The sequence below is a fragment of the Somniosus microcephalus genome, unplaced genomic scaffold (genome assembly GCF_052327205.1).
Source record: "Somniosus microcephalus isolate GS21.2 unplaced genomic scaffold, FLI_Smic_1.0 unresolved_chr1, whole genome shotgun sequence".
Classification (NCBI taxonomy): Eukaryota; Metazoa; Chordata; class Chondrichthyes; order Squaliformes; family Somniosidae; genus Somniosus; species Somniosus microcephalus.
The window spans coordinates 24,607,383-24,630,221 of NW_028225179.1; the positions used below are offsets into that span (position 1 = coordinate 24,607,383).

Below are 22,839 nucleotides of genomic sequence, written 5' to 3' on the forward strand. Positions count from 1 at the left end.
CCCACTTCGTTTTAAAAAATGCTCAAAACAACTCTTCCAAAAACTTGAATTTGACTTCTGAAGAAATCTCTCCACCCATTTGATTCTAAAGGATTTTTTCTTCAAATCAATATCTGGGAAATTGAGACTTCCCTGATTTCTCCGTCCAATGCTGGTATTGTAAGCCACCAAGGCTGGTTTCCCTTCTCATAAAAACCTCACACAAGCCTCTCGGATGGACTTTTCTGCCCACTCAGGAATATCCTCCACCGTCAATAAGTACCATAGCTTAGATAGCAGGAGAGCAGACACCACTGTCGCTCTTCCTTGCACTTTCAACCACCTCCTTTCCCATCTTCCCAAAATCTTTTTAATTTTCATAACCTTCGGTTCCCAATTTAATCGATCCACTTCTTCCCTGTCTTTCTTGCACCCCATATGCACCCCCAGAACTTCCAAAACCTCCACCACCTTAAAGGGACATTCCCTCAGCCATTCCCCCCTACCCCTCCCTGCAACCAGGCATTGGGACTTACTATAATTCACTCTGGCACCTGAAGCTCTACAATATTCCTCCACTACCTCCATAGCTTTCCTCACTGACTCCCCATTTCTCAATGTTAAGGTTGTGTCATCTGCATATTGGTGTATCACCGACACCAGCCCGGAACTGGGTACCACAATCCCAACTACACCTTGTTTCTTTCGCATCATGTAACCTAATGGTTCTGCTACCAATGTGTACAGCAGTGGGGACAGGGGACAACCCTGTCTCACTGATCTCTGTATCGGAAAATACTTAGATAAAAAACCATTACATTTAACACAGCTAAATATGTTTGAATAAAAAATCCTTATCCGCTGAATGAAATTTTCCTTGAAACCAAATGCTTCCAAAACCTTCAATAAAAACTCATGAGAGACCCTATCAAAGGCTTTCTCTTGATCTATCTTTAATACATAAGCCTCCCTCCCACTCTCTTCCATGAGCTTTATCGCATCTCGGATTGAGACCACAGAGTCTGCGATGTCCCGGCCTATGACTCCATAGGACTGAGAGGGCCAAACTATCTCCGGTAACACCTCCTTCAAACGATTTGCCATAACCCTCGCCAAGATCTTATAATCCACATTTAATGGTGTGATGGGCCTCCAATTCTTCAGATCCTGTCTATCCCCTTTATTTTTATAAGCTAAGCTTAGGATACCTCTCCTCATAGATGGGGCCAGGCTTCCCTCAATTTTAATTTCCTTAAAAACTTCTAAGAGCAATGGACTTAAAATCTCGAAAAATTCCTTATAAAATTCTGCACTTAGTCCATCGGACCCTGGGCTTTTCCCCCCCTTCATTCCACTTATTGCTATTTTTATTTCCGCTAATCCTACTTCTTTATCACACATGCTTCTCTCATCCTCCTTTAAACCCTTTTCAATAAAAGCAGTAACCTTCTCCATCTCCAAATTGGAAATGTCTTCTTTTGTATATAGCTCTTGATAAAAGCTGCTAGCTGCCTCCAAAATCTCCTCACTTTCATGAATGATCTTCTCCCCAACCTTCAACTCCTCAATTAATGATAATTTCTGTCGCAGCTTCTCTTGCTCTAGAAAATATCTAGTGCATCTTTCGCCCTCCAATGCATCTCTAGCCTTTGCACGGAGAATGGCCCCCTTGCATTTTTCAGCTTGCAATAATTCCCACTCTTCCTTTAGCACCCGGAACTTAGTCTCAGCTCCCTTATCCCCTCTGTCAACTGCTTTACAGACATCCGTAAACCTTTTGTTTATATTCTCTTCTCGATGCCGGTTAGCTGCCGCCCTCTTTTTCCCATAACATACCGAAAAAACTTTTACCTCATATTTGAAATTGTCCCACCAAACTCTTCTTTCTTTCAAGAACTAAAGTTCCTTCTGAGCATTCTTTATTATATTTATAATCCCTTCTTTATAAGCACTTTCCTTCAGGTATTGATTGTTTAAAATCCACACCCCTGAACCGATCTTAACTCTGCTGTTCCTAATTCTAAGAACCAAAGCCGAGTGATCACTAAAAAATACTTTTTTATAATAAATCTCCACCACCTCCGAACTTAACCCATCCCGCATTAACACAAACTCTATTCAGCTCTGTTTTAAAACATCACCCACCCAACCTGCTCTGGAGAACTCTCTTTTTATGGGGTTCTGGTCCCTCCATAAGTCTCTCAAATTTAAATTTGCCATCATTTTTACAATCATCCCTCTGGAGTTATCCTCTTTAATGGTCATCTGGGCTGAAATGTCCATCCAAGATAAAAATACATTAAAATCCCCCACTATACAAGGATTTTCCACCTCTGCCACTTCAGTGACTAACCCCCGAAAAAACTTGCGACGCTTGCAATGGTCGTTCGGTGCATAGATATTAAAAAGATCGCAATTAAATCCCTCCAATTTTACCCTTAGCCGTAAAAATCTCCCCTCAGTGTCCTTGTCCACCAAGGCAACGTTCTCTTCTATGGACGGACTCACCAAAACAGCCACCCCTCTACGGTTATTGTTTGCACAACTTGCAAACACCTCTCCCTTCCAAACCTTCTGAACTCTTTCTAGAATATCCTCATCCCAAAAGGTTTCTTGCAGACACATGTCCGTGCCTTTAAAACCCTGCAACAACTGCTGCAATTTCTTCTCACCCCTCAGTCCATTCACATTAATCGAGACCAATGTAATCATGGCTCCAAAGAAGGGAAGTATGCCTGATAATCTCCCCATCATTTAATCTCTGGCTCTTCCCTCCTCTCAAGCTCCTTCCCAACTTTTTGGGCAGCTGTTGCTTTTTCCTGAAGCCTCCGGCTCTTTTTCCCCTCCTGTTTGACCCCTCCCTGCTGTTTCAGCCTCTTCCTTGCCTTAAGTTTGGACCCAGGAGCTGCCCTTTCTCCCTCCTTCTGCCCCTCACTAACCTTTCCCTTTCCACATGATGCCACCCCACCCCCGACTTCCATGTCTCTGTCCCCCTCTACTTCCTCACACTCAAGCTCTTCTGCAACCCCCTGTGCCTGCTCCCCGTCAGATACTTCATCTCCCATAGTCTTCCTGCTATCGCAGTTTCTCCCACTGTGCCGCCCCCTTCAACCACGTCTCTACCTCTGACCCTTGCACCTTGTTCCCTCACTCCATGGGACAATGGCGCACCTAAATTGTTCCCTTCTGACGTCTCTATCTCGCCGATCCCATTCTGCTGTCCCTTTAAGGCTCCTGCCTCTTGCACCCTCTCCCCGCCCTGCCCCCTCCCGCTCACCAAAATATCCGACTCCCCGCCTCTCCCCGGAGCACTCACTTCCACCACACACCCCGCTCCTGCCTCCTCTCCCCCTGCAGACACCAGACTCCCCAGGGGGAGCCGAACTGCACTAAGGCTCAAGTCTGCACTCGACCCTTGCTGCCCGCTCCTGTCTTTGTTCCCCTCCATAGCACTCGCCGTGTTTTCCGCCATCTCCATCTCGATCTCCGCTCCGCCAACCTCTGCCTCTTCCTGTGCTCCTTTTTCCTTCATTTTACCGGCTGTGTCCTCCGACTGCACCGCACCTCCGGCCATTCCACACTCCTCTCCTGCTCCTTCTCCCATCTCCTCATCACTCATTTCGCTCCCTTCTGCCACACACTCACAGCGGGCGGGGCCTTTACGACACACCCCACAGCTCTCCGCCTTGCAGCTCCGCGCGATATGTCCCGACTCACCGAAATAGTAACAATACAAATCAGGACAGTTTCTCACGAGATGGTCATGTCCCAGACGACAGTAACACACCTTTACTTGGTTATCGTGCAGCACACGAAAGTACTGTACTCCTTCCAGTGTCTCGAACTTCATACTGTAAGGCAAAGACCTCACCCCCTCTGGAAACCGCACCTTTACATACCGGGTTCTGTCTGCTACCCGTGTTCCCGGATAGTACCTCCTCTTTATTTCGGAACAGATTTTAATGTCCCACAACTCCAACTTTTTGCTCAGCACTTCGTCCTCGATGTACACAGGCAAGTTCAAAAATGAAACCACCACCTCCTTTGAATATAGCAGAGTCACCTCCAAAAATTTCTCCCCAACTTTCAGACTGAGCAGCAGTTTTTCCACCTCCTCATGGCCACTGACCGTCACCTCAAATCCCACATTTGGTTTTGGTCGGCAGGCAAAACAGCTTCCCTCACCACAGTCCTCATGAACCGCCTGGATTATATCCCAGGCTTGAATCTTATCTTCACATTGCACCACCACCGTATTTTCTTTACCAAACCTCCTGAGGTCCCGGCCCAAATCTTTGGACCTTTTTTTCCCCCTTCCCACCACAGTTTTTTCCCTAATAAAATTCCTCTCGGGAATATTGTCCTCTGAGGGGCCCGGCACTCCGGACCCCTCAGCAGCCATCTGGCTGTTTTTTGTGGGCCAAAAAGGCCCTAAAACCTGAAAACAACACCCCAAAACCCTCCACCAACTTTTTACAAAACTTCCTCCAAAACCCAGCTGCAATTAGGCAACCAGCCACACCTGGCTCACTCCTAGCCCCTCGCACCTAGAGAGTGCGACCCACTGAGCCACAGCTGACACAAGGGAGAGAGTACAAGGGAGCCCAAAAATCTTTTATAAACATATGAAAAGTAAAAGGATAGTTAAAGGAATGGTGGGGCCGATTAGGGACCAAATAGGAGCTCATCATACGGAGGCAGAGGACATGACTGAGGTACTGAATGAGTACATAGCATCTGTCTTCACAAAAGAAGAGGATGAAGTTAATGTCGCAGTAGAGGAGGGGGGAGTAGAGAAATTGGATAAAAATGGATAGAAAGGAGGTGCTAAATAGGTTGTCATCACTCAAAGTTAACAAGTCACCCAGTCCAGGTGGATGCATCCTAGATTGCAGAGGGAAGCTAGGGTGGAGATAGCAGAAGCTGCGACCACAATCTTTAAATCTCCCTCAGATATATGGGAGTGGTGCCAGATGACTGGAGAATTGCAAATGTTACACCCTGTTTAAAAAAAGGGAAGAGGGATAAACCTGGTAACTACAGGCCAATCAGTCTAATGTCAGTGGTGTAGGTGGGCATCCTTTACCTGGTTTACGGTAATTTACCTGGTCAGGCAGCCTTTGTCACTGCACGGTGACCAATTCCAATCAGCGGTTTTGAATCGCTAAACCCGCCCCCCCCCCCGCCTCCAGTTCTGACTGGAGGAACTTATAATTAATGATATATTAAAAACGGACAAATAGTCTGGATGCAAGAAAGTCAAATTTTATTAAAACTAAAGAAACTACACCACACGATCAAAGTAATCACGGTAAAATTGCTTAACAGGGGAAGGCAGACGGCAAAAATGAGGGATAAATGGCTACAATGTTAACCTTACAATCTTAGCAACATTTCCCTTAAATTACCACCCCTTTACTTCTCACTAGATTGTCTTGCTAGTGGGTCAGAAGCCTTGCTCACCTGCAGTCCAAAGAGTAAAAGAGACAAAAAAGGGGGCAGAGGACTTCCTGGGCTTAATCTTTATACCCTGGGAGTCCCTGCTGTTTTCGCGCCGAAAAGGTCCATGCGCAATTTCGTGCCGAAAAGTCTGAATACACAAGAGAAGGGCTTTTAACTTCCTCCATTCATACATGGAGACATCACATAGTAGAGTCAATTTCAGTGAATGGATGTGTGTTATCAACCCATTTTGCTTGCCGTCCGATGATTGGCTGATTCAAATGGGCTACTCCCCAGTGTAAACAAGCGGCTTGTAGGTTACCGGAGCTGCCCAATACCACAGGGTGACTGACAGCTCGGGCTCCATTCAAACTTACTACAGGGCAGCGCTGAGCTTTTCATATGCTAACAGCCTGTCTGTCCTTTTCTGCTGCCTTTTAAAATTCTGTTTCCATGAGGTCTGTTCAGCCATTTTTATGCCCTGGGCAATTTAAACAGTCCAAAACTCAAGAGTACATCTTTTAATAAAATGTACAATCTTAAAGTGTGCGATTTTCACAAAGTTCTTTGATTCCAGTGTCCAAGTGCTGCCTAGCTTACGAGCTTTTTAACGCAGCCTTTTGCGGTTCTGGGTCTGTTTTGAAACATTGTCCAACCCAGAGACAATTTAAATCACACAAGTCTTCGTCCACGATGTGGATTAATATTTCCCAATCTTCGGGGGCTGAGGCGATTTTGCGACCCCTACAGTGGTGGGTGAACGACTAGAGACCATTGTCAAGGACAAAATTAATTCTCACTTGGAGAAGCATGGATTAATAAGGGGCAGCCAGGATGGATTTGTTAAAGGTACAGCGTGTCTGATTAACCTGATTGAGTTCTCTGAAGTGACAGAGGGTTGATGAAGGTAGTGCAGCAGATGTTGTATATATGGACTTTCAAAAGGCATTTGATAAAATACCACAGAAGAGACTTACTCTGAAAATAGAAGCAGAGGGAATTAAAGGGCTGATGGTAAGTTGGGTATATAATTGGCTGAGGGAGAGGAGGCAGTGAGCAGTGCTGAGGGATGTTTTTCTGACTGGAGGGAAGTATGCAGTGGGCTCCCCCAGGGGTCGGGATTAGGACCATTGCTTTTCTTGTTATATATAAATGACCTGGACTTGGGTATAGGTGAACAATTTCAAAGTTTACGGATGATACTATTTACTATGTTGCCAAGTTTTGTGAGTGTAGTAGTAGCAGACTTCAGAAGGACAGAGACAGACTGTGAAATGAGCAGACACAAGGCAGATGAAATTAAATGAGGATAAGTGTGAAGTGATGCACTTTGGGAGAAACAACAGGGAGAGGCCGTATAATCTAAATGGGACTATTTTGAGGGGGTGCAAGAGCAGAGGGACCTGGGGGTCCATATTCACAAGTCTTTGAAAGTGCCACGGCAAGTTGGTGAGGTGGTTCAGAAAGCGTATGGGATACTTGGCTTTGTCAATAGGGCCATTGAATACAAAAACAAGGAAGTTACACTAAACCTTTACAAATCACTAGTTAGGAACATAGGACAGGAGGAGGCCATTCAGCCCCTCGAGCCTGTTCCGCCATTCAATGAGATCATGGCTGATCTGTGACCTAACTCCATACACCCGCCTTTGGCCCATATCCCTTAATACCTTCGGTTAACAAAAACCTATCAATCTCAGATTGAAAATTAACAATTGACCGAGCATCAATTGCTGTTTGTGGAAGAGAGTTCCAAACTTCTACCACCCTTTGTGTGTAGAAGTGTTTCCTAATTTCACTCCTGAAAGGTCTGGCTCTAATTTTTAGACTCTGCCCCCAGTCCTAGAATCCCCAACCAGCGGAAATAGTTTCTCTCTATCTACCCTATCTGTTCCCCTTAATAGCCTGAAAACTTCGATCAGATCACCCCTTAACTTTCTAAATTCCAGGGAATACAACCCTAATTTGTGTAATCCCTCCTCGTAACTTAACCCTTGAAGTCCAGGTATCATTCTGGTAAACCTACGCTGCACTCCCTCCAAGGCCAATATATCCTTCCTAAGGTGCAGTGCCCAGAACTGCTCACAGTGCTCCAGGTGTGGTCTAACCAGGGTTTTGTACAGCTGCAGGGTTTTGGCCTCAGCTGGAGTCTTGTGTACAGTTCTGGGCACCACACTTTAGGAAGGATGTCAAGGCCTTGGAGAGGGTGCAGAGGAGGTTGACCAGGATGGTACCAGGGATGAGGGACTTCAGTTATGTGGAGAGATTGGAGAAGCTGGGATTGTTCCCCTTAGAGCAGAGAAGGTTAAGAGGAGACCTAATAGAGATGTTCAAAATGATGAGGGGATTTGATCGAGCAAGTAGGGAGAAACTGTTCACTTTGGCAAGTGGGTCGGTAACCAAAGGTCACAGATTTAAAATAGTTGCTAAAAGAACTAGAGGGGAAATGAGGAGAATTGTTTTCATACAGAGGGTTGTTAAGATCGGGAACGCACCATCTGAAAGGATGCTGGAATCAGGTTCCACAGGAACTTTCAAACAGTAATTGGACGAGTCCTTGAAGAGGACTAGTTTGCAGAGTTCTGGGGATAAAGCTGGGGTGTGGGACTAAATTGGACAGCTCTTTCAAAGACACAATGGGCCGAATCACCTCCTTCTGTGCTGTTAGATTCTATGATCAGTGTGAAGTTGCTGGTGTCTCTTCAACTCCCCGGAGCTTTTAAAGCTCTTCCCACACTCAGAACATTTAAAGGGTCTCTCGTTAGTGTGAACTCGCTGGTGCCCCTTCAGCTCCCCGCAGCTTTTAAAGCTCTTCCCACAGTCAGAACATTTAAAGGGCCTCTCGTCAGTGTGAACTCGCTGATGTGTCAGCAGGTTGGATGACTGAGTGAATCCCTTCCCACACACAGAGCAGGTGAACGGCCTCTCCCCGGCGTGAACTCGCTGATGTACCAGCAGGGTGGTTGACTGAGTGAATCCCTTCCCACACATGGAGCAGGTAAACGGCCTCTCCCCAGTGTGTAGGTGTTGGTGTTTCTTGAGCTCCTCGGAGCTTTTAAAACTCTTCCCACACTCAGAACATTGAAAGAGTCTCTCCCCAGTGTGAACACGCTGGTGTCCCTTCAGCTTCCCAGAGCTTTTAAAGCTCATCCCACAGTCAGAACATTTAAAGGGCCTCTCGTCAGTGTGAACTCGCTCGTGTTCCAGCAGGCTGGATGACTGAGTGAATCCCTTCCCACACACGGAGCAGGTGAACGGTCTCTCCCCAGTGTGAACTCGCTGATGTACCATCAGGTGGAATGATTGAATGAATCCCTTCCCACACGCGGAGCAGGTGAATGGCCTCTCCCCAGTGTGTAGGTGTTGGTGTCTCTTCAAACCCCCGGAGCTTTTAAAGCTCATCCCACAGTCAGAACATTTAAAGGGTCTCTCGTCAGTGTGAACTCGCTGATGTACCAGCAGGTGGGATGAATCAGTGAATCCCATCCCACACACGGAGCAGGTGAACGGCATCTCCCCAGTGTGTAGCAGCCAGTGTCCCTTCAGCTCCTGGGGGCTTTTAAAGCTCTTCCCACAGTCAGAACATTTAAAGGGTCTCTCGTCAGTGTGAATAAGTTGGTGTCGCTTTAGTTCCCTGGGGCCTTTAAAGCTCTTCCCACAGTTAGGACACTGAAATGGTCTCCCATCAGTGTGAACTCCCTGGTGTCCCTTCAGATACCGAGCGCTTTTAAAGCTCTTCCCACAGTCAGAACATTGAAATGGTCTCTCATCAGTGTGGACAAGTTGGTGTAGCTTTAGTTCCCCGGGGCTTTTAAAGCTCTTCCCACAGTCAGAACATTGAAATAGTCTCTCATCAGTGTGGACAAGTTGGTGTTGCTTTAGTTCCACGGGGCTTTTAAAGCTCTTCCCACAGTCAGAACATTGAAATGGTCTCTCATCAGTATGGACAAGTTGGTGTAGCTTTAGTACCTTGGGGCTTTTAAAGCTCTTCCCACAGTCAAAACATTGAAATGGTCTCTCATCAGTGTGAACTCCCTGGTGTCCCTTCAGATACCGAGCGCTTTTAAAGCTCTTCCCACAGTCAGAACATTGAAATGGTCTCTCATCAGTGTGGACAAGTTGGTGTAGCTTTAGTTCCTTGGGGCTTTTAAAGCTCTTCCCACAGTCAGAACATTGAAATGGTCTCTCCTCAGTGTGAACTCGCTGGTGTGTTTGCAGGTGGGATGAACAAACAAATCCCTTTCCACACACGGAGCAGGTGAGCAGACTGTCCCTGGTGTGACTGCGCCGTTGAACTTCCAATGCAGACGGGGAACTGAAGCCCTTCCCGCCGTCCCCACCTTTACCCGGTTTCTCCCCGGTGTGACGGTGCACGTGTCTCACCAGGTCAGGCAATCGGCTGAATCCGAGTCCACACACTGAACACGTGTGCGGTTTGTCTGCGTTGCAATCCCTGCTCTCTCCTTCCATGTGCAAAGGCCGATGATATTCAGGTCCTGATGAATCCAGCGACTCTGTCAGATCTTGACGTGATGTTTGGTCTGAGCTTCCGGCCTGTGACTGCTCCACTTCTATAACCCTGTAAATTGAGATCAGAAAAGGATCAGAGGCAAACTGTTGTTTAATTTTCCCCTTTCCGAACCTAGGGGCAGTGAAGCCGATTTTCAGGCCCCAGCTACTGCACAGGTTGGTTGAAAGGATCAGCAGTAATGGCGGCTGTAATACCCACAAGGCCCCGGCTCTGCAGAAAGTGCTCTGTTGACTGAGTCCCGCGCATGTGCTCATGGCCCCGCGCTCTCCCTCCTGCTCTACAATCGCCCGTCCCGATCGGTCCACAACACGCATGCTCAGCACACAAAACCCCGCGGTTGGAACATCGGGCGTGCATGCGGAGCCGCAACATCTGGTACGCGTGAGCGGCTCAGGTGGTGGCGAGTCGGTGTTTCGCCTCAGCCGCCAGGGAGGTGCGCATGCGCAGGACAACCCAACATTCTTCCTGTCAGCAATCACTCCCTCGTTTCTTTAATGAAAACAGAAAATGCTGGAAATACTCAGCAGGTCAGGCAGCATCTGTGAAGAGAGAAACAGAGTTAACGTTTCAGGTCGATGACCATTCATCAGAACTGCTTGCTCTTCAGTGTCAGCCAGTGGCTCAGTGGGTAGCACTCTCGCCTCTGAGTCAGAAAGTTGTGGGTTCAAAGTCCCACTCCAGAGACTTGACCACAAAAATCCAGGCTGACACTCCAGTGCAGTGCTGAGGGAATGCGGCACTGTCGGAGGTGCTGTCTTTCGGATGAGATGTTAAATTGAGGCCCTGTTTGCTCTCTCAGGTGGATGTAAAAGATCCCATGGCAGTATTTCAGGAAAGAAAGACTTGCATTGATATAGTGCCACCAGATATCCTAAAGTGCTTTACAGCCAATGAAGTACTACAATGAAGTAGTCACTGTTGTAATGTGGGAAAGAGCAGGGGAATTATCCCCAGTGTCCGAGCCAATGTTTATCCCTCAATCAACATAAAAAATGATAGATTATCTGGTCATTATCACAGTGCTGTTTGTGGGAGCTTGCTGTGCGCTAATTGACTGCCGCATTTCCTACATTACAACAGTGACTACACTGCAAAAGTACTTCATTGGCTGTAAAGTACTTTGGGACGTCCGGTGGTGGTGAAAGGCGCTATAGAAATCCAAGTCTTTCTTTCGTCACTGGTCTCACCAGCGACCTCTTCTGGCGGTTGGTTGATTGACAGCCGAGCGTCCGCGCATGCGCACAGGGAGCGGCGTTTTGGGCCGAGTCCGGCACAGCAACCCCTCCCGGTCACCAAGGGCAACAACCGCGCATGCCCAGGGGACACCAACCCCCTCCCCCACTCGGAGCTGCACCTGCGCACTCGGATCCTGTCGGACAGAGTCGGCGCGGGGCCATTCCGGGGAAAGGCCTTGGTGTTGGTTCCAGAGTCGCGATCGGTGACGCGAAGTGAGTTTTCTCCGCTCCGATTGGGTGGAGAATCGCGCGGGGTGGATCGGGAGAGAATAAAGAGAGAAATAGAAAAACCTCAGAGTTCGCGAGGACCCGGACCGAGCGGCAGCAGTTGGACGGTCACGTGATCTCCTCGGGGACACGTCACCCGGGCCCGCGGCCTGATTGACGGGAGCTTCTGACCAATAGGGAGCGAGCAGGGCGGGGCTGGAGGAGCGAGCCGGCGGCGTGTCCTCCAACCAATCGGGGAGCCCGAGTGGCGGGACTAGCGGCACCCAGTGGGCGGGGCTGGAGGAGCGAGCGGGCGGCGGGTCCTCCAACCAATCGGGGAGCCCGAGTGGCGGGGCCTGCGGCACGCAGTGGGCGGGGCTGGAGGAGCGAGCCGGCAGCGGGTCCTCCAACCAATCGGGGAGCCCGAGGGGCGGGACTATCGGCACCCAGTGGGCGGGGCTGGAGGAGCAAGCCGGCGGCAGGGCCTCCAACCAATCGGGGAGCCCGAGTGGCGGGACTAGTGCCAGCTGATTGTCTGATCCGCAGGGCGGCGAGTTTCTCCAGTCCCTTGTTCAGGGCCCGTTGCCCGGGGAGGCTGTGGGCCTTTATTCCCCGCATTGGACACAAGGCTCTATCTCAGGCACAGGGTGACGTCACACTGAAACTTTCCGCCCTCCTTTACAAAGATGGCTCTTTGTCTCAGGCATAGGTTGACGTCGCACTGAAGCTTTCCGTCCTCCTTTACAAAGATGGCTGCCGTTAACCTGGGCCTGTAAGGGGAAGAAATCCCCACAACTGCAAACACGGAATCTTCAGCTTATTATTGGGGGCTTGCCTCCTGCACGAGTTGTTTATGAAGCCTCCCCACCCACCTACCGGTCCATTACTCCCTCCGTCGCGATTCTTACCCGCTGCACCATCGCCCTCCCGGCTTCAGCCCCTCTCAATCTCCAGTAACGCACTGCGCATGCTCAATATACCGGCCCCTCCCGCGCCTGCGCGCTGGGCTATTGTAGTCTGGGTGCGGCACGTGGTCCACCGCGGGGAATGCTGGGTAAAAGACCAGATTAGTGAATGGAACATGATTTACTGTGATCAGATTGAGGACTGAACCATGTTCATTCTAGTAGTCATGGTTTGTTTCTGCTGATCTTAATAACTCCTGTATCTGCGCTGGAGATTAATATTCTGTTTAAATAGTGAATAAATAAAGCTTGAGGAACAGCACCTCATCTTTCGATTAGGCACGTTACAGCCTTCTGGACTCAGCATTGAGTTCAACAATTTCAGACTTTAACCCTTACTCCCATTTTTCATGCTGTATGATTTTGCCATTCCCATTTGCAACATTTTCCAAGACTCGGTTTCACAGCCACATCTCTTTCCTCAGCACCTGTCTCCGGTTCCAACTTATTCCCCGTGGATTTCAACTGAACTTCCACTCTTCGTGTTTCAGATCCACCCAGGATAACCTTCCTGCCTCTTACCTTAGTAATATCTGTTACATCTCCAGCTTTTTCCAGTTCTGATGAAGGGTCCCAGACCTGAAACGTTAACTCTGTTTCTCTCGCCACGGATCCTGCCTGGCCTGCTGAGTATTTCCAGCATTTTCTGTTGTTATTTCAGTGAATAAATAAGCTTTGTTTCAAACACACAGTGTGTCAAATATTTGATTTCTCCATGATAAGAGAAGACGAATTGATGTTCTGTTCCAGACTGTTTAATTTTTGGGCCTTTTCTTACTCGAGATTATTTCCATTCTCATCTCGTTCGCCTTCTACCACATCAAACCCCAAGCTTGATCCGTTTGAGTACATGACTTGTGGGTGTCATAGAATGAACTGTAGTCATAGAGTCATAGAGTTATACAGCACGGAAAGAGGCCCTTCGGCCCATCGCATCCGTGCCGGCCATCAAGCCCTGTCTAACCTAATCCCATTTTCCAGCGTTTGCTCCGTAGCCTTGTATGCTCTGGCATTTCAAGTGCTCGTCCAAATGCTTCTTGAATGTTGTGAGGGTTTCTGCCTCCACCACCCTTTCAGACAGTGAGTTCCAGATTCCAACTACCCTCTGGGTGAAAAAGTTCTTCTTCAAATCCCCTCTAAACCTCCTGCCCCTTACCTTGAATCTATGCCCCCTTGTTATTGACCCCTCTACTAAGGGAAAAAGCTCCTTTCTATCTACCCTATCTATGCCCCTCATAATTTTGTACACCTCAATCAGGTCCCCCCTCAGCCTTCTCTGCTCCAAGGAAAACAAACCCAGCCTGTCCAGTCTCTCTTCATAGCTGAAGCGCTCCAGCCCAGGTAACATCCTGGTGAATCTCCTCTGCACCCTCTCCAAAGCAATCACATCCTTCCTATAGTGTGGCGACCAGAACTGCACACAGTATTCCAGCTGTGGCCTAACCAGCGTTTTATACAGCTCCATCATAACCTCCCTGCTCTTATATTCTATGCCTCGGCTAATGAAGGCAAGTATCCTATATGCCTTTTTAACCACCTTATCCACCTGTTCTGCTGCCTTCAGGGATCTATGTACATGCACACCAAGGTCCCTCTGACCCTCCGCCTTACCTAGGGTCTTAACATTCATTGTGTATTCCCTTGCCTTGTTAGTCCCTCCAACGTGCATCACCTCGCACTTTTCCGGGTTAAATTCCATTTGCCACTGTTCCGCCCATCTGACCAACCCATCTATATCGTCCTGCAGACTGAGGCTACCCTCTTCACTATTTACCACCCCACCAATTTTCGTGTCATCTGCGAACTTACTGATCATACCTTTTACATTCACATCCAAATCATTAATGTAGACCACAAACAGCAAGGGACCCAGCACCGATCCCTGCGGTACCCCACTGGACACAGGCTTCCAGTCACAAAAACAACCTTCCACCATCACCCTCTGCCTTCTGCCACTAAGCCACATCCACTGCACTACCCTCATCCACACACCTAGTCACCCCCTCAAAAAATTCAATCAAATTAGTCAGACATGATCTTCCGTTGACAAAGCCATGCTGACTATCCCTGATTAATTCTTGCCTCTCCAAGTGGAGACTAATTTTGTCCCTCAGAATTTTTTCCAATAATTTCCCTACCACTGATGTTAGGCTCACTGGCCTGTAGTTCCCTGGTTTATCCCTACTACCCTTCTTGAATAATGGTACTACATTAGCTGTTCTCCAGTCCTCCGGCACATCCCCTGTGGCCAGAGAGGTTCTGAAAATTTGTGTTAGAGCCCCTGCAATCTCCTCTTTTGCCTCACACAGCAGCCTGGGATACATCTCGTCCGGGCCTGGGGATTTATCCACTTTTAAGCCTGCTAGAACCGCCAATACCTCCTCCCTCTCGATGCTAATATGTTCGAGTATATCACAGTCCCCCTGCCCTATTTCTATGTCTACATCGTCCTTCTCCATAGTGAAAACAGATGCAAAAAATTCATTTAGAACCCCACCTACATCTTCCGGCTCCACACACAGATTGCCACTTTGGTCCCTAATGGGCCCTACTCTTTCCCTAGTTATCCTCTTACCCTTAATATACATAAAACACCGTAGGATTTTCCTTGATTTTGCTCGCCAGTGTTATTTCATGGCCCCTCCTCGCTCTCCTAATTTCTTTTTTAAGTATCCCCCTGCACTTTTTATACTCCTCTAGGGCTTCCTCTGTCTTTAGTCCTTTGTCTCTGCCAAAAGCCCTCCTTTTTTCCTAATCCATTCCCGTATATCCCCTGACATCCAAGGTTCCCTGGGGTTTTTGGACCCACCCTGACCTTTACAGGAACATGTTGATGTGGAAACGTGAATAAAATGGACAATGAATTGGCTTACAAAAATGGTTTGGATTTGGAAATGGGAATAAAATGGGCAATGAATTGGCTCACAAAATGGCTTCACACAAGAAAAGTCTAGATTAGATTAAAAAGCAGCCCCAGCTTTGCAAAGTGCAAAAGCTAGCAGAACAGAGAGAATCTGCCTCAGCCTGAGGCCAAGTGTTAACGAAGTGCTAACGACCAGATCAGGGCCACTGAAAGGGCCTAACTGCTGACTAGACAATGATTGACTAGCCATTGTTCGGTGCCCACAGCAGTGAGACAAGTCAGGACTTGCCTGCCAGACTGAAGACCAGATCATGGTCAAACCGAAAGGGCTTGAGTGATCCCTTATTGGAGAACGCTTGTTGCCAGGGAAGTGATGTAAGGAAACACTTGTTGCCAGGGAAGTGATGTAGTGACCCTTGTCCAACGGTATAATAGGGGCTTCCCCACAGGTATTCTCTCTCTCTTAGCCAGAAGGCGTGTGGAACATCAAGAGGGTCAGACATCTCCCGGGGACGTAAATGCTGGCACCACGTGTCTAACCCGGTGTGACCCTCGGGACACGAATGTACTGTCGATATGCTGTATGACCACTCCGAACAGTAATGAATAAAATGATGTTGTTTTAACTCTCCGAACCCTCGAGCCTGGAATTCTTCGTACTACGGAACTCAAGAAGAGGACCAGAAAAACCCGGTTCTTACAACTTGGCGTAGTCACGGCAGGATCGCAAGACATCAAGAAAGGGGAAAAAGGTAAGCACTGGAATTTATTGTGCCCTTTTTGCACCCTGTCTCTGCAATCTTTATTGAACGAACCAACCGGGTAGCGTACCCTCTGGCTGGCGGTTAACGGAGCACAGGTCCCATTGCTAGCTAGCACGTGGCAGAGTCCGGGACGACTCTAGTCTATTTTAAACTTATTCGTTAAGTCTACGACCTGTGGCAACATGATGGAACCAAGTAGAAAACCAACGACAGAAAAAGGAGGCAGAGCCCCTCCTGAGACCACGTTAGAAGAAATAGTAATCCAACTCAAGCAGTATATAGAAAGTACGTTCAATGTCCCACAACATGAATATAATATCGAACAAAAATTTGGTGCCTCAAAAGGACAATGGTCCCTTGATGATATAAAAAGAGCATGGGGCAAGACCACCCGTATGAAAGGAGGGAAAAGAAAAACGGGCTGGGTATTGGCCACCTTGAAACTGTGTAGGCAGAGAGGGGAAATAACTCGGAAGGCGGCAGAGGCCAAAGTGAAAGAACAAAAAACAGCTCTCCATGAACAAATAACAAAATACAAAACCGAGTTAGAGAAACACCAAAAATGCCTTGAAAAAGCAAACGAAAGAGCAGAAAAGTGGAAGGCAAAAACCAAGAAAGAAAGGGAGATACACAGGGAAAATAGGGAAAATCCCGGAGTGGTGACGACTACTCCAACACCCTTGTATCCTACCTATCCTGCAGCGCCCCCTACAGCCCCTCCGGCATATGAACAGCCCACGCTCCAACCCCGATCAAACGAAGCCCATATTGCTAAAATAAATACCCCTCTTACGGACTCATCAGATGAAGAAGATATAACCAAGAAACCACCCCCACGCCTTGCCCCCATCAGGTTACAAAAACATGAAGTAGGCGGCTGAAATCTCCGAATTTATACCTATTACCCGGCCAACCCAAAAGATATAGATCAATGGGCAACTGATATGCCGCACCCAAAGAAAAGCGGAATAAAAGCCTGGCAGCTCTTGGAACGAAAAAGAACAATCTATAACCTGCACCCATTTGATGGATGCCAGGTTATAGCAGTAGTAGTTAGTGCAAGAGAGTCGGCCGCCCTGACGGCAATAGTAAATATGGCCGTCACCAGATGAGCAAACGCCCTACTTAACGCAGCCAGACAAGCACACCAAGTGGCCTTAGCGGCGCATCAAGCAGCCAACCCACCTCCAGCTGCCGGAGCCGCACTCCCTGCCGTACCACCTCCAGCGCCACCAGTCCTAATAGTCCCCCCCTGACCTAGCTCTGGTAGAATCAGAAGCCGATAGGACAGAAGGGTGGACGGCCATTAGGAATTGGCTACAGGAAAGGGGCCCGACCAATCCAGACTGGTCCAAAATAGCCTCCTGTGTCCAAAAAGAAAAAGAAGACCCCAATGACTTCGCCGGTCGTTTCGCCAACCAGTGGGTAGAGTACTCTGGCATGGGACAGAATACCGAAGCAGAGGTGGATGCCTGCACCCATGAACCATTGAAAAACGCCTTTATGAGTGGTTTGAGACCTGACCTGGCAAAATTGGTAAAATTAACAATGGCAAACTGGAAAACAAACGCAGTTTCTTTTGCGGACCTGACCCAACAAGCCGTAACCCAGGATAGAGAACACTGTGCCCAGCTCCGAGCCATGAAACTAAACCCCCCGGAGCGAGTAAACTCTGCACCCCCCTGGGAAAACCCAGATAAGAAACCAGGCAATTGCCACAAATGTGGGAAAGAGGGACACTGGGCTAGAACATGCCGAGTGGGCAACAGGGGTAGAGGAAGAGGTGGGGGAGGACAATGGCAAGGACAGGCAGTCCCAGATAATCAACCCGGCACAAATCCGTGGCAGACCCTGGGCGCCGCCGGCCTGTATGATACCCAGGCAATTACCCCCTCCCCACCGACCCTTAGCCCTGGAGAGATGGCGATGGTAGAAATGTACCGGAACTCAAACTCCACCGGAAGGGAAACCTTCGACAGCATAGCCAGACAGCATTCAAAAAACCAATAGACCCCACCAACGAACCCCCGAAGGTAGAGGTACCTTGGCAACTGAGAGCTTTAATCACCCAAGCCAGGGACGGCCTCTATATGACTTTGTTGGTGGGAAAAACAGATAACTCACCCCCACTGGAAGTAGACTGCCTATTGGATACAGGAGCAGAATTGACGGTCTTCCCCACACAATATGCCCAAGACTGCCCATTAGATGGAAAGACTAAGGTGGTGTATTTAGCAAGCGAGACTTTTAACTACAGTGTAATCGACCGAGGGAAATCTCGGGGAAGAAACTGGCTCTCGAGAAAGTGCCGAAAGTTGAGCAGCAGAGGGCTGAGACACAGGAACTACCCTTACACAATCCCGAAATGGTCCTTTACACGGATGGGTCATCCTTTGTGAAAAAAGGAACCCGATTGGCAGGGTGGGCGGTCACAACAGAATTCGATAGAACCCACAAAATGACCTTGTGTTTCGGCCCCCATGAAACAAGGGAAAAAGAACTTTGCAGACTACTACAAATACAATGGTCATTGCATTGCCCATACCACCCCCAATCATCGGGACAAGTGGAAAGAGCAAACAGGACAATTAAACAATGGCTCACTAAGTATCACTCTGAAGGAGTGCCATGGCCTCAGGTCCTACCCCTTGTCCTATGTAGTATTCGAGCCACCCCGAATAGGACCACTGGACTCAGCCCCTATGAGGTCGTTACCGGTAGACCAATGTCGCTACCCGGAACAATAGATCTACGTAGGGCTGACATTCATCTTCTAAGTGACACAGTACTAAAGTATTGCAAAGATCTAACAGATGCTGTCAGTTTTGCTTCCCAACAGGTCAGCGCAGCTTGGCAAGAACCCCCACCGGGAGGACACAGTTTAGTCCCCGGGCTACAAGTTTGGGTAAAGAAAATAAAGCCAGCCCCCCTGGAAGACAAGTGGGAAGGTCTGTATGTCATCCTGTTGACCACAGGAGCAGCCGTGAAAGTACAAGGAAAGAAGGCTTGGATACACGCATCACACGTGAAAAGAGATACGACAGGAGCTCCAACAGAAGAATAAATTGGACTTATTGTGTACCATGATTCCCATCAACATATTGCTAGCCATCTCCTTTACCCCTTTTCTAACATGGGTAGGAGGTATAGAGAATAACTTATTTTATCGGACCCACCTACAGATACACGGAAACCGGAGTGTATGCTACCCCCTGGCCACATCAGTGGAATCCTTGTTTGCAGCCACACCAGGTTGGCAACCCCTCCCACTATATACCGCCGACATAATGAAACAGACATGCAAGGGCCAGACGGGTCGATATAGCCAGGGCGTTCGGGGGCAATGCGTGCAGCTAATAAGCTCAACAGACCCCGGTTGCCGAGGGCTCATGGGTGAGAATTGCACAACGTCAGGTAGCTATCCCCTGTGTTTTACGGGTAAAGGATGGGGATGCGTATATGCCCTTATCCCCCAGGACAAAACCTGCATACAACAACAATGTGCCCGACACCACTGTCAGGTACACAGGGGCCAGCTGGCCTGTACATGCGAGGAACAAAGGTGCTTTAATGTCACAGCAGGAAGACAATTCATTTGTGGTCAGTGTAACGGGACCCATGTATCATCCGGTAAATGGATCTTCCCATTTGATACATTCCAGCTGTCCGGGTCTGGGGGAAACTCAAATGACCCCCTTAACTATTATTATACACAGTTTGTGAAGGTTAATAACCGGGAGGTCAAATGTTACCGAGCGAAGCACGGGTTTGCGTTCCTCCTCAATGGAACGTATACAACAGCGACGCCAAAACTCCCCTCTCTCTTCGCAGTAGGAGTAATCGCCCCCGTAGCTGTTCCCTGCCCCACCAGTACACCATCCAGACGGAAACGCCGAGCAGTCTCCGAGGAGTTCTGTGCAGATTGGTGAGATCCGACCACACTGGGTAGTTCAGTAGGGTGGGGTATTCTATCGGCCATATCATTGGGAGGGGGCGCAGGAGTGATAGCAGCCAAGAATAGGAATTATCTAATGTGCGGAATCACCCTCCTGGGCAATAGCACCATTAAAGCATTAATCGCCATAAATAAGGAAATGGCAACCCTACGTCTTTTTAGCATGCAAAACCGATATGCTTTGGACTACCTCTTGGCACAAGAGGGAGGTATGTGTATGATTATAGGAGACAAATGCATTACAAACGTCAATAGTGAGAGACAAAATATCCAAGACGCTATAGACAAGATTAAAAATCAACTGGCCGACTTCATTGAAGCCGGAGGGGGTGAAGGATGGTTTACATGGCTGAAAACATTGGGACAGAAATTACTGTATGGTTTGATTGTTATAAGTGGTGTAATTTTGGGAATTATTATTGTTGTAAATAGTATCAAATGTTGTATAAGTCATGCAGGAGCTACTATACCCCCTCGTCTCTCCCGAATTAGGGTAGAAGTAGACACAGCAAAGCAGGGGGAACCCCCAGAGGAAGCCTGTTTGGTCACAGAATCACAGAATCTACAGTGCAGATAGAGGCCATTTCGGCCCATCGAGTCTGCACCGACACATACCCCACCCTATCCCCGTAACCCCACGTATTTAATCCCCTAACACTAAGGGTCAATTTATCATAGCCAAATCAACCTAACCCGCACATCTTTGGCCTGTGGGAGGAAACCAGAGCACCCGGAGGAAACCCACGCAGACACAGGGAGAATGTGCAAACTCCACACAGACAGTCGCCCGAGGCCAGATTTGAACCCGGGTCCCTGGCGCTGTGAGGCAACAGTGCTAACCACTATGCCACCGTGCCCCCCTACACAGTTATCTGTAAATTCGAAATTAAAACCCTTTTGGTTGTGTTCATGGCCAGAACACAAACAAAACAGAGACACAGGGTGTGTTTTTGATAAAGTGCACTATCAAGAGTATACCTTGTATATAATGATTCTTGTAGATTGTATAAAGAATCAAAGGGAGGGATGTGGAAACGTGAGTAAAATGGACAATGAATTGGCTTACAAAAATGGTTTGGATGTGGAAATGGGAATAAAATGGGCAATGAATTGGCTTACAAAAATGGTTTGGATGTGGAAATGGGAATAAAATGGGCAATGAATTGGCTTACAAAAATGGTTTGGATGTGGAAATGGGAATAAAATGGGCAATGAATTGGCTTACAAAAATGGTTTGGATGTGGAAATGGGAATAAAATGGGCAATGAATTGGCTTACAAAAATGGCTCCACACAAGGAAAGTCTAGATTAGATTAAAAAGCAGCCCCAGCTGTGCAAAGTGCAAAAGCTAGCAGAACAGAGAATCTGCCTCAGCCTGAGGCCAAGTGTTAACGAAGTGCTAACGACCAGATCAGGGCCACTGAAAGGGCCTAACTGCTGACTAGAGAATGATTGACTAGCCATTGTTCGGTGCCCACAGCAGTGAGACAAGTCAGGACCTGCTTGCCAGACTGAAGACCAGATCATGGTCAAACCGAAAGGGCTTGAGTGATTCCCATTGGAGAACGCTTGTTGCCAGGGAAGTGATGTAACAAAACACTTGTTGCCAGGAAAGTGATGTAGTGACCCTTGTCCCACGGTATAATAGGGGCTTCCCCACCGGTATTCTCTCTCTCTTAGCCAGAAGGCGTGTGGAACATCAAGAGGGTCAGACATCTCCCGGGGACGTAAATGCTGGCACCACGTGTCTAACCCGGTGTGACCCTCGGGACACGAATGTACTGTCGATATGCTGTATGACCACTCCGAACAGTAATGAATAAAATGATGTTGTTTTAACTCTCCGAACCCTCGAGCCTGGAATTCTTCGTACTACGGAACTCAAAAAGAGGACCAGAAAAACCCGGTTCTTACAGCTGTTTTCTCCTTCCATGTACAAAGGCCGATGATATTCAGATCCTGATGAATCGAGCGACTCTGTCTGATCTTGAGGTGATGTTTGATCTGAGCTTCCTGTCTGTAAATGCTCCACTTCTAAAACCCTGGAAAAGGAGTTTAGAAAGGGGGTAAGAGGGAGAATGTTGTCTCATGTCCCCCTTTCCCAGCCCAGGCTGGTGTCTCTTCAGATCCTGGGACCTTTTAAATCTCTTCCCACAGTCAGAACATTTAATCAGTCTGCACAAGATAAAAAATCACAGGATTGGGGGTAATATACTGGCATGGGTGGAAGATTGGCTATCAAACAGAAAACAGAGAGTTGGGATAAATGGTTCATTCTCGGGTTGGCAGTCAGGAATTAGTGGTGTTCCGCAGGGGTCAGTGCTGGGACCCCAACTCTTTACAATCTATATTAACGATTTGGAGGAGGGGACCAAGTGCAACGTATCCAAGTTTGCCGACGATACAAAGATGGGAGAGAAAGCAGTGAGTGAGGACATAAAAAACCTGCAAAAGGACATAGACAGGCTAAGTGAGTGGGCAGAAATTTGGCAGATGGAATATAATGTTGGAAAGTGTGAGGTTATGCACTTTGGCAGAAAAAAATCAAAGAGCAAGTTATTATCTAAATGGAAAGAAACTGCAAAGTGCTACAGTACAAAGGGGTCTGGGGGTCCTGGTGCATGAAACACAGGTTAGTATGCAGGTACAGCAGGTGATCAGGAAGGCCAATGGAATCTTGGCTTTTATTGCAAGGGGGATGGAGTATAAAAGCAGGGAAGTCTTGCTTCAGTTATACAGGGTATTGGTGAGGCCACACCTGGAATATTGCGTACAGTTTTGGTTTCCATATTTAAGAAAAGATATACTTGCTCTCGAGGCAGTTCAGAGAAGGTTTACTCGGTTGATTCCGGAGATGAGGGGGTTGACTTATGAGGAAAGGTTGAGTAGGTTGGGCCT

At 48.0% G+C, this 22,839-nt stretch overlaps 1 long non-coding RNA gene and 1 pseudogene across 2 annotated transcripts in view; one reads left to right on the forward strand and one right to left on the reverse strand.

Annotated features, from left to right (window-relative positions):
* Positions 1–9,830: 9,830 nt before the first annotated feature.
* Positions 9,831–22,839, reverse strand: part of LOC147094290 (uncharacterized) — a 42,868-nt gene continuing 29,859 nt past the window's right edge. The window contains exon 3 of the long non-coding RNA XR_015074736.1: positions 9,831–10,000. This is a non-coding gene — a long non-coding RNA (uncharacterized LOC147094290). The remainder of the gene's footprint in view (positions 10,001–22,839) is intronic.
* LOC147094291 (uncharacterized) lies at positions 15,198–21,785 on the forward strand (annotated as a pseudogene). Its single transcript, XR_015074734.1, has 2 exons — positions 15,198–15,974; positions 18,826–21,785. The product of XR_015074734.1 is annotated as an uncharacterized LOC147094291 (transcript).